The sequence below is a fragment of the Mesoplodon densirostris genome, chromosome 11 (assembly GCF_025265405.1).
Source record: "Mesoplodon densirostris isolate mMesDen1 chromosome 11, mMesDen1 primary haplotype, whole genome shotgun sequence".
Lineage (NCBI taxonomy): Eukaryota > Metazoa > Chordata > Mammalia > Artiodactyla > Ziphiidae > Mesoplodon > Mesoplodon densirostris.
In genome coordinates, this window is record NC_082671.1 from 33,406,115 (window position 1) to 33,417,507 (window position 11,393).

Below are 11,393 nucleotides of genomic sequence, written 5' to 3' on the forward strand. Positions count from 1 at the left end.
CTGAAACTATTATAAAAGATAAAACAAATTATATTAATATCATTCAGAACTAAGATTTTCAACATATGAGAAAAGAGATACAAATACAAAATCAAGGAATTTGAAACTCTGAAGTCCTAAATTTGAATCAGAAATATCAGGAAATTTTTTTCTATTTAAAAAGATGTCTACCTTTATCCATTGAAAAGGTATAACAACAGCAACCAACTCAGGAGCAATGAGTACCCCTTGTGCCCAGAGTAATACCATTTCCTACGAAAAAAGAACAAGGACTCCTCAGAGAAATGGCTGATTCCAAGCCCGGGGCAGTAATGTACAAAAAGACCTTGCAACATCTTGTTTTACCAGGAAGCAAGAAAGCTATCAAAGACTACTGGAGTGGTATCAAAAGGACTCCCACTAACCAAAGATGGGACAATCTGAACATCAAAAAGGATAATACCTGTAAAGAACAAAAAATAATTCTAAACCCATGAGTTCATGATTATACTAAAAATAAGACAAAACAAAACAATCTCACGGGTCCTTTTTTTTTTTTTTTTTTTTTTTTTTGCGGTATGCGGGCCTCTCACTGTTGTGGCCTCTCCCGTTGCAGAGCACAGGCTTCGGACGCGCAGGCTCAGCGGCCATGGCTCACGGGCCCAGCCGCTCCGCGGCATGTGGAATCTTCCCGGACCAGGGCACGAACCCGTGTCCCCTGCATCGGCAGGCGGACGCTCAACCACTGCGCCACCAGGGAAGCCTCTCAGTGGTCCCTTTTGATCAGTGCTATGGAACAAATTCACTATTTTGAAAACTGGTAAAATAAAGCAAAGAATCCAGTATTTACCCTGACTTTCCTATACATTAAAGAACTAAATAGTTTATGAGGAAAAATTCTTCTTTTAAAAGAATCCCATTTAATAAATATAACTTTGCAATCTTAATGAAATAATGAGTCTAGGCAACACTTATCAATAACTATTAAAACCCTAAGGTAAAATCTGGGGCACTTTATAATTAATGGATCAGAATGACAGTACCTGAACTCACTGATGACATTGTTATCACAAAAAGGGAGAAAATCAGACATGAGAATTATGTGGTAAAACAGGAAATGAACACTACCACCATCCATGAAGCATTCTTGCCCCCCAATAAGAAAAAAAGATCCCAATCCAATCAAGCCTTTAGGTCTTTATCAGTTTATAGGAAAGAGGCTAGAGGAACATACTAAAAATAACGTCTTCATCAGTTTATAGGAAATACAGAGCCTAGAGGAACATATTAAAAATAATACCATATGGACAAAAACAGCAAAATCTAGACTTTGGGAAACTTACAGCATAAACCACCTGTTTTTTTCAATAAATAAAAGTGGAAAAAAAGAGGGAATTTATAAAGAGACTTAAGGAGACATAATGAAATATAATGTATGGAACTTGTTTGAATTCTTATTTGAATTAACCAACTGTAAATCATATTATAAGATAATAAAGGGAACTTGAACACTGGATATTACTGTTATGATTATGAATTTTTGTCCATTTTTAGAGATAATGGTATTATGGTTACATAAAAAAAATTCTTACCTTTTAGAGATACACACGGAAGTATTTATAGATGAAATAAAATTACCTGGATTTGCTTCAAAATAATCCAGGGGGAGAAGGAGGGTATGGGAAGCTGGGCCATGAAACTTCCAGTTCCCCCCAGTCACACAGGATTATAGGGTGGTTTCTCTCATAATAACAGCTAATATTTACTGAGCATTTACTAAATATCAGGTATAGTTCCAGTACGTGTACAGTTGAGGAAGCTGCAGCTTAGGGTAGCCAGTATTAAAACCTACGTCTGGGACTTTCCCTGATGTTCCAGTGGTTAAGATTTTGCCTTCCAATGCAGGAGGTGCAGGTTCAATCCCTGGTCCAGAAGCTAAAATCCCACATGCCTCACAGCCAAAGAACCAAAACATAAAACAGAAGCAATATTGCAACAAATTCAATAAAAGACTTTAAAAATAAATAAATAAAAATAAATAAATAAAACCTATGTCTGTTGGACTCCAGAGTCCTAGCTCTTCACCACCACACCACACTACTACTACTAGAATTGCTTTGCCTTTCCACTGTTAGATGGTTCATGTAAAAATGTTTCTCCTTAAGCTGAATTAAAATCCATCATCCCTGCAACATCCACCCTATTTTTCCTATAAACACTCAACTATTCTTTCAACAAATATTCATTGAGAGTCTACTATGCGCCAGGCTCTGGGGAAAGAAGATGATACATCATCTCTGCTCCCAAAGAGTATCAATATAGTAGGAGACACTGACAGTGGCAATGATAGTGTGATAAATGCTATAGAATATGCAAAGGCTACTAAGAGACCACACAGGAGGGGCAAATAAACCAGAAGGAAAGGACTCCCAGAAAAAGTGAAGCCAAAGAAAAGACCCAAAGAAGAGGAGGAAATAATGAGAAAGATAAACCCCCTGGAAGGACTTTCCAGGCATGTCTAAAGTATGAAAGCAGAGTATTTATGGAAAATACAAATGTTGCATAAACTGGAGCACAGGCTAGGAACATAAGACCCAAACCTCAAAGAGAGGCAGGTCTGAATTCTGCTTCTATCAAGTTACTGGGCCAATGTGTGCCTAGGTTCTCTCATCTAGAAATCTGTAGCTCGGTCTTCTTCCTCACAGGGTGAGAATTAAAAGAGAAATGCAAGTAGTATTTCGTAGAGGAGAGCGCCTCTGAGCAGTGCCTCTACCCACAACACACTGTTTAAATTCCAGTCACTCCCGAAAAGGAGATTATTTTAAGATTAAATGTAGTCCCTTTATCAAGCATGTGAAATTTCCATAAAATGTTTAGCTTAGCTGGTAATGAGCTGCCAATCAGACTAATCTGAAAATCTTTTGCTCTTTCAAATGGTACATGGAAGCTTTAAGATTTATTTTGTATTCAGAGTTCTTATATGAATAACATAAACTATTTTTAAGCAGTAGTACTCTTTGCGTTAAGTAATAAGTAATTAAAAAAACTAATTTCAAGTGGAGATTATCCCAATTCATAAACTAAACTTGTCAAGGATCACTAAAAATGAGTAAAAAGGACAACAGCATTAAATTCTTATGGGTGAAATTACCAACACAGCTTGGATGGCTTTACTATTACTCAGCTTTAAGTAATAAAGCTGATTTCCAATTTTAAAAAAGTTGATCAAAACCATTTGCTTCTGATTTCTAGTATGCATTTCATGTTATTTCTTCTTTGCAGAAGTCAGCACTATCACAGCAAAAACAGCAGTCAATATTTACTGAAAGTTAACTATGTGTCAGTTAACTATGTGTTGTTAAGAACTTCACGTGTATTAACTCATTTAATGAATGCCTAGAAAAACTCTTAATGCTTTATATACTTATTAAATATATATATATATATATATATTTTTTTTTTTTTTTTTTTTTTTTTGCGGTACGCGGGCCTCTCACTGTTGTGGCCTCTCCCGTTGCAGAGCACAGGCTCCGGACGCGCAGGCTCAGTAGCCATGGCTCACGGGCCCAGCCGCTCCGCGGCATGTGGGATCCTCCCGGACCGGGGCACGAACCCGTGTCCCCTGCATCGGCAGGCGGACTCTCAACCACTGCGCCACCAGGGAAGCCCTTAAATATATTTTATACGTATATTATTTTAGTATAAAATAAGTGTACTTAATAATTTTTATCAATTATATTTATTCTAGTTGGAATGGAAGATGTCTGCCAGCTTCAACTCCTCAGGGCAAATGCTGGTACTAAGTTCTGAGAACACAGATATGAAAATGGACTAAAAAGAAGGTGCAGGGCTTCCCTGGTGGCGCAGCGGTTGAGAGTCTGCCTGCCGATGCAGGGGACACAGGTTCGTGCCCCGGTCTGGGAAGATCCCACATGATGCGGAGCGGCTGGGCCCGTGAGCCACGGCCGCTGAGCCTGCGCGTCCGGAGCCCGTGCTCCGCAACGGGAGGGTCCACAACAGTGAGAGGCCCGCATACCGCAAAAAAAAAAAAAAAAAAAAAGAAGGTGCACAGCCTATCATGAACCACTAAATGATTACCCTGTGGGTTGTGGGGGAGAGGAGGAAGAGAATGTTTCAAGGAGAAGTAAAATATAAGTTAGATTTGAAATGCTGAATAAGAGTCTGTAGGTGGGCTAGGCAAGGAAATACGACAGGACAGTCAAGGAATAAGGGTTTGGCACTAATGAAACTAACCAAAAAAAACAAAGAGTGACAGAAAATCAGGCTGGAGAGGCAGATATGCGACAGATAATTAAAAGCTTCATTTAACATGGAAACGGCTGCTTGGAGTTTATCCAAGAGATTCTCAGATCTACGTTTTAGGAAGTACAGATGTACTGTGATGTCATTAGAAAAATGACTCCCGAGGACTTTAACTAGAGAGAGGAGACTAGAGGCAACTGGTTAAGAGGTTATTGCAACAGGCTAGGCAAGAGATTATGAAGGTCTGATCTAATGCCAAGATCACACATTGCAAATGAGGAGACGGAGGCATATTTATCTATATATATGAAAAACATTCAGAACAATTCATTTATATTTCTACATATACACACATATGCATTACGTTATTACATTCTATATGTGTGACATATACACATTTACATTATGTACATTATTCTGTTATTCCTCACAGCATCCCTTTGAAATGATTCTTATGTCTATTTTACAGGTATAGAAACTGAGGATCAGAGAGATTAATTTTGTCGAGGTCAAACAGTCAATAAACAACAGAGCTAGGATTCAAGCCCTGGTGCATCTGACTCCAACACCTGACTCCACTACATCTAAGAATCACTTAAAAGGTAAAACTGATTGGAGGTCAGGGGTAAGACTCAGATAAAGGTTACATCAAGACAGAGGATCTCTAAGGCAGTCTTACCCAACCAACCGTAAGAAGAGAACAATCCAAATAGAAGAATCCTATTTAATCTCTGAACGCTTGTTTAATTTCAGAAAGGAAAAACTAAAGTTTCTCTAATGCACTGCTATTGAATGAGCATTTGCTATTATTTTGTGTTCTTTCTGGGTTTTTTCCTATATTCTCTTTGTTATCATCATTTCCTTATCTATTTTGCTGCCTTGCTGGGGTTTAAAATAAATACTTATTCAGCCCCTTATAGTTCTTTTTTTTTCTTCTTCTTTTTTTTTTTTTTTTCGGTATGCGGGCCTCTCACTGCTGTGGCCTCTCCCGTTGCGGAGCACAGGCTCCGGACGCGCAGGCTCAGCGGCCATGGCTCACGGGCCCAGCCGCTCCGTGGCATGTGGGATCTTCCCGGGCCGGGGCACGAACCCGTGTCCCCTGCATCGGCAGGCGGACTCTCAACCACTGCGCCACCAGGGAAGCCCCCCTTATAGTTCTTGATGGGGAGGGGAGGAATAGCATATAAATAAAAATCAACAAAAGCCTGATTTTACTATAGTGGCCTTATGATGTATTCAAAAACAGTGTGGGTATTTGATACTAAGGAATTAGTGTTCATTTTTTAAAGTGTGCCATAGTATTGTAGCTAACTGCCCTTATCTTTTAGAGATACATACTGAAATATTTACAGATGAAATTATATAATTCCTGGAATTTGCTCAAAATAGTACAGGAGGGGGAATAATACAGGGAAGTATATGGGGCAGGACTGACCGTTGCTGATGGGCTAGATGATGGGAAATTTGAGGTTCATCATACTTTTGCATCTACTTATTGTATTTTTAATTCTCAATAATCAGAAAGTTTTGAGATTTATTCAAATACTGTATAAAGGAAGAAAAAACAAAACAAAAAGGTGTATATATAAAAAATAATTTTCTCATTAACTTTCCCTATAATTATAAAGTTGGTTTTCCAAACTAACATTTTGGTTGTAGCAAAAAAAAAATTCCACATTTACATTTTAGGAAGCAGTCTATGTTTATAAGTGTGAATTTAATTCATAACCCAAGGGAAATATTAGTCAGATGGTCTGTCAAGCTCACAATCTTCCCACTCTTATTAAAACAGACCACAAATTAATTTCCATTTACTAATTCCACAGGATTTAAATGTACAACCTAACATATTGAGAGATGTTAGTTATTGCAGATTTTTAAAATTAAAGGTTTTCAGAAAATTCTCAGAACTTACTGGGTTACTAACACTGTATTTAATTACAAATTCTTGGAACAAAAATGTAAAAAATAATTGTTTTCCAGGTTTCTTCTTCTTAAAAGTGTAAGCCTCTTTATCTTATGTATGTAAGAATATGTCAACTAAATATTCAATAGGCACTGAAGTATATATTGACTGGATAAATAAACAGTAAGACTCTTTAGAGAGGGAATAAATAGCAGAGCAGCGAAGAGTAGAGATAGTGACTCCCGCCACCTTTAAAAATTAGAGATAAAACAGCAAGTACCCTGCAGCAAGATTGATGAAACTGAATTTTTAAAGTTTGGGGAAACCTGAGCATTTGATCAAACGAGATTCAGAAAACCTTCTTTCTAGTTCAGATTCTGTTATTAACTGGCTGTGTGAACTTGGGCAAGTCACTTAATTTCTCTGAGCTTCAGTTTCAACATCTATAACAGTGGTGTTATCTCCCCTGCCTACATTTGAGAAAATCAAATGGCTTAACTGTCAATGTAAAAATGTTCTGAAGATTGTAAAGCATAACACAAATGTATAATATCTATAAAGACCTAAGAAGGAATAAATGATGGGGAAAATAACAACAGCACAGAAAGGAGTCTGTCTTACAAAACAGAAGGGATCCTTGTTTATCCTAGATAAAGGAGAAGGAAGGGGAAAACAAGTCCTTCTGAGGTATAGTGTTCAAATATAATTCTCTTCGAAACAGGAAATTAATTAATGCACATTTACTTACTGTTTTTCTAACTTACTTTAGTTGTTCTTTTATACTTTATCCTGATCTGTCAATCAGATGTCCACAAACAAATACTCAATACTATTATCTGGACACATCAAATGACAATTCACTTATTTAATTGGTTCTAAGCTATCATCAGTGTGTTCCTTTACAGCTGTTAACTATAAGCAACAAACCTCTCAAACTTGAACTATTTCAATAATTTCCATTCTTTTCCCTCTAAGTAATCTTAGCTTATGGTTATAGCTATGGAATTTCGTGTTGTTGATATCCTAAGATAAATCCATAGTACTTTTTCACTTTTTTCTATATACAATTGAAGCTTATGAAACTACCTCATTTAGCTTTAAGTTGAAAGGGAAAGCAGAAGGGAAACAGAGATGGCAAGTTAATGTTACCTGTTGTAAGTAACCCCTCCCCTTCCCTTAGTCCCCTCAATTCCCACTTTGAACACTCATTTCCATTTCTACTGCTAGATCAATTTCAATACATCCTAACATTTTTTTCTCACTGACCATCCATCACCAAACAGCACAGCACCTACTGGGTTCCAGGCCCAATGCTAAAGCCATAAAATGGGGTAAGATAAATTAAAGCCCTGCCCCCAAAGCATGTGTACACTAGAAAAAGACACCTCATTGTCAACAAACGTTTACAAACACAATGTAAATATCAAAATAAATACCAAAATAGAGGCATATACTCCATGCTTTGGAAGCATAAAAGAAAAAAAAGATACGTACTACATGGCAAAGGTAAGGACAGCAGTACAGAAAAAAAAAAGAAACTAGCTAGAAAGGAGTTTTCAAAAACTCAGATATTTTATTTTAGGATATCAGGTGTATTTAGGTAATTCATTTAGTAACCAATTTACTATGCTTTGTTGAACTACATCTTGACTAGCACTATATAGGGCAAAGGTTTAGTTTGAAAAGGTGCACTCCCCTCAGAATAGCCTCAAAGACTTCCCTCAACACACAAGTATCTCTACCAACTCATCCTTCCTTCCTCCCCACTCTCCAACTATTCTAGCACTGTGTCTTATCTGGCACTCATTAAAATTACAAGAACAACATATGTGAAAGTGCTTTCTAAATTGTGAGGAACTTACAAAAGATATGGGAATGATCACACAGCCCACCTTCCAGATGCCTTAAAAAGTCTTTCCTTTAAGCCCCACTGTGACTTGCAGAGTAGATACTCAATGAATATTTGATTTAAAAATCTCCAGCGATACATTAAGAATTACTTATTACACCAATATTAAGTATTTCATAAAAGCTAAATTAAAACCAATTCTTCAGTATTACAACCTATGCATGAAGAAATAGTAGAGTGTAGTGGTTAAGATCATGGACATCAAAGACGAACTACCAGACTCCTAATTTAGTGCCCTCACTTAATTAGCTTTGACCTTAAGCATCCATCACCTTAAGCTCCATAACCGCTCAGTGCCTCAACCTTCCCAACTATAAAATGGGATAAAGTATTACCTAACTCCTAGGTCACTGTGAGAATAAATGAGTTGGCATAGTGTTTACACCAGAACCTGATACACCATAAGCTCTAGACTCCGTAGTAGCAGCAGCAGTGCTGGTTGTCACCATCATTAGAAAACTTGGATATTTTTTAACCAGAAATAAAAATAATAATAACACTTTTCATCTATGTGTCTTCTTATAGTCACAAAGCTCTTTTACAGAAGGGGTAGTTCAGGAATGGAAGGAGCAAAACTGGTAGGAGTTCCATTTGGGGCAGTCCCTCTCAGTGTTTAATCCTGGCTCTGCCATTAGGCAGCTATAGGACCACCGACAACTAAGTAACCAGAGGCAAGTTATTTCACTTCTCTGACCCTCAGTTTCCTGGTGTGTAACATGCAACACCACCACCTATACTCCAGGAATGTGCTGAGGCCTAGAGGAGTCAAGGTACTTGAAGTAACAAGCAGGATGCATGGCACACTGTTGCGTTAACATCTGTTCCTCTCCTCCACCTCCCACGTGGAGTATCTCATTTAATTCTCATCCCACCATTATGAAGTTCATATTAGGCTGAGCCATATTAAAAACAGCTGAATACTGGCAAATTCATATGGTTCAACCTAACACTACATCCATTTACAAATGGAGAAAATAAGCTCAGAGGTTAAATGCTTTACTCAAGGTCATATGCATGGTAAGTAATGGAGCTAAAACTTTAAAAATAGAAACTTTTTCATTAAAATTGGTTCAGTGAGTCCTGTTCAGAAAGCGAGGGGGAAAAAGGTAAACTAACTACAATAATACATGTGAAACTACTGTAACCTACAAGTTTTTGTTCTGCCATATCAGAAAACAAAATGATGATGTAGACTGTCTTCTAAGACTCTTTCAATTTAAAAAATTATTTGTAGAGTGTCTATGCGTGTGTTGCAGAGGTTGAGGGTTTAGTGAAAATTAAAGGAAAATAATATCATCAAAGAAAGCACATGCATAACTACGCCAATTCAAAAAGCACAGCTGGATCTAATTAGAAACTCCACTAATTAGCAAATTCACAAAGCAGCTGAACATCAAATATCCACCCTGGTGAAAAGTCAGAGGTATTCCATACCACAGATGAGGTGTTCGCCAAACACCCAAGGAAGAGTTATACTAAATGTATCCACTTTGGTTCACAAAGGTATGTACCAACATATAATATTACTGAAATGGAAAAAGAAAAAAATGAAAAGGCTTTTCTTCTAATAGTAAGACATACACTACTGTAGTACAACTGTATAACTGCTAAGTTTGTTTCTATACATTCCACAAGGGCTTTAGGATTATATCACATAAACCATATTTAGGATACATGTCTGTCCAAACATGAAGTGTCCTATCAAAATGCACGGCACTAGTAAATAAATAGCAAATGTTAACAGAACAAGGCCCCATAAAAGTGGTGGAATATTTACCAGTATCAAATATTTACTATGACTGGTCTACAAATCTATTCTGCCTCTTTTCTCCTTGAAGTGCCATTCACCATTTTTTTTTCTTTAAAAGGGCATGAACAACAAAATAGGAATGAGGATAATGAACAGAAACCAGGTCTTTCAATAGATTTACAATAGAACGGTTTTGTTTTTAATCCTCTTACCGGCCTCTCCTCCAATTATGTAATCATTCCACGGCAAAAGATTACATGGCTGTTTCCCTACGCTGCAAGGAATAAGTTGGAGGGGGAAACAGAAGAGTAGGAAACAGGTATCCTCAGAATATGCTACATTTCCACGAAACTAAACTGCTTCTTCGGAATCAGTATTAACTGACCGCTCTTAATTTTCAAGACCTTACCCTTTAGCCATTACAGATTTTTTTTCTTTTTTAAATCCCATAACAACTGACAACTCTTCACGTGCTGCAGAGTCCACCTACCACCATCACTTCGAGTCCATTAAGCTCTCCTTTCCCCGGGCGGTCGGAGCGAGTTGTCCACGCTGGAAGGGCTGTGTAATTACAATTACATCTGTGCAGCTCGCCTCAACTCCCCGAAACAAAAGTCAGGCTGAACTGAGCTGCCTCCTAAGGCGCGATCCTGGGTGCTGGCTCTTGCCCACCAGGTTTCGCCGAAACCTCCCGAGGGTGACCTCTACGCTTCAACTCGGTGCCCCGCTCGCCGTCTCCTAAGACCCCCGGTCTACGCCTACTGCCTCGCCCCGTCCAGCGCCGGCCTCCAGACTTGTTCGCGAACTCTCCTTACAGCCCCCTCCGCAACCCCGGGCCCCCAGCTCCCGGCCGCGCGCGCCCAGCCGACAGGTAACCGGGCGCCGGGCTCCCAGCCTCAGCGCTCGGGACCGCGCAGTTAATGAGTAACGCGCCGGGGCCCGGGGAGGAGCCGCCGCCGCCGCCCGCCGCCACCAGCGGCCCCAGGGGGCGCCCAGATGCCCCGAGGCGCCGAGCCCCCGCCGCCGCCTCCGCCGGGGTCCCGGAGCCCGCGAGCCCAGGCGGGGGAGCGCGCTCGCTGGGCCAGGACAGTCGGCCGGGTCCCCGCGCGCCGCGCCCTCACCTGCACCTGCCGCGGCCGCCCCTCCAGGCCGGCTCGCGGGCGGCGGGCGCGCGGGCACCGAGGGGGGCGGTGCTCCGCGCCCCGGGCCTCTCCTTCCCGCGGACGCACTCACCTGACCAACCCACCGCGGCCGCGGCCGGCGCTCAGGGGCGCGTGCAGAACCGCACACAACGCGCCCCGAAGGAGTCACAGGCGGAGGAGAACGGCGGGCCGACGCCGCTACACTCAGCCGCGGCGGGTGCACTACCGGGGGGAGCCGCCGAGGGAGCGCGGGACTGCGCCTGCGCCGGGAGCGGGGCTGACAGCCGGGAGCGGTCCGGCCCCGCGGAGCGAAGGCGGGGATGGGGGCGGGGCGGGCGTGGGGCTGGTGGGGCCGACGCGCTCCCGCGCCCCCTGGCGACAGCCGGGGCTTTCGCAGGTGCCCGGCGCGGGCCCCAGGTGCCTCCGCGGGCGGTTTCCTTGGGA

The 11,393-nt window shown here is 41.0% G+C and overlaps 1 protein-coding gene across 2 annotated transcripts in view; it reads right to left on the reverse strand.

Annotated features, from left to right (window-relative positions):
• Nucleotides 1–11,154, reverse strand: part of RAB3IP (RAB3A interacting protein) — a 51,643-nt gene extending 40,489 nt beyond the window's left edge. For both annotated transcript variants that reach the window (XM_060112076.1, XM_060112075.1), the window contains exon 1: nt 11,041–11,154. The gene's annotated coding sequence lies outside the window, so the exon portion shown is untranslated. The remainder of the gene's footprint in view (nt 1–11,040) is intronic.
• Between the last annotated feature and the right edge of the window lie 239 nt (nt 11,155–11,393).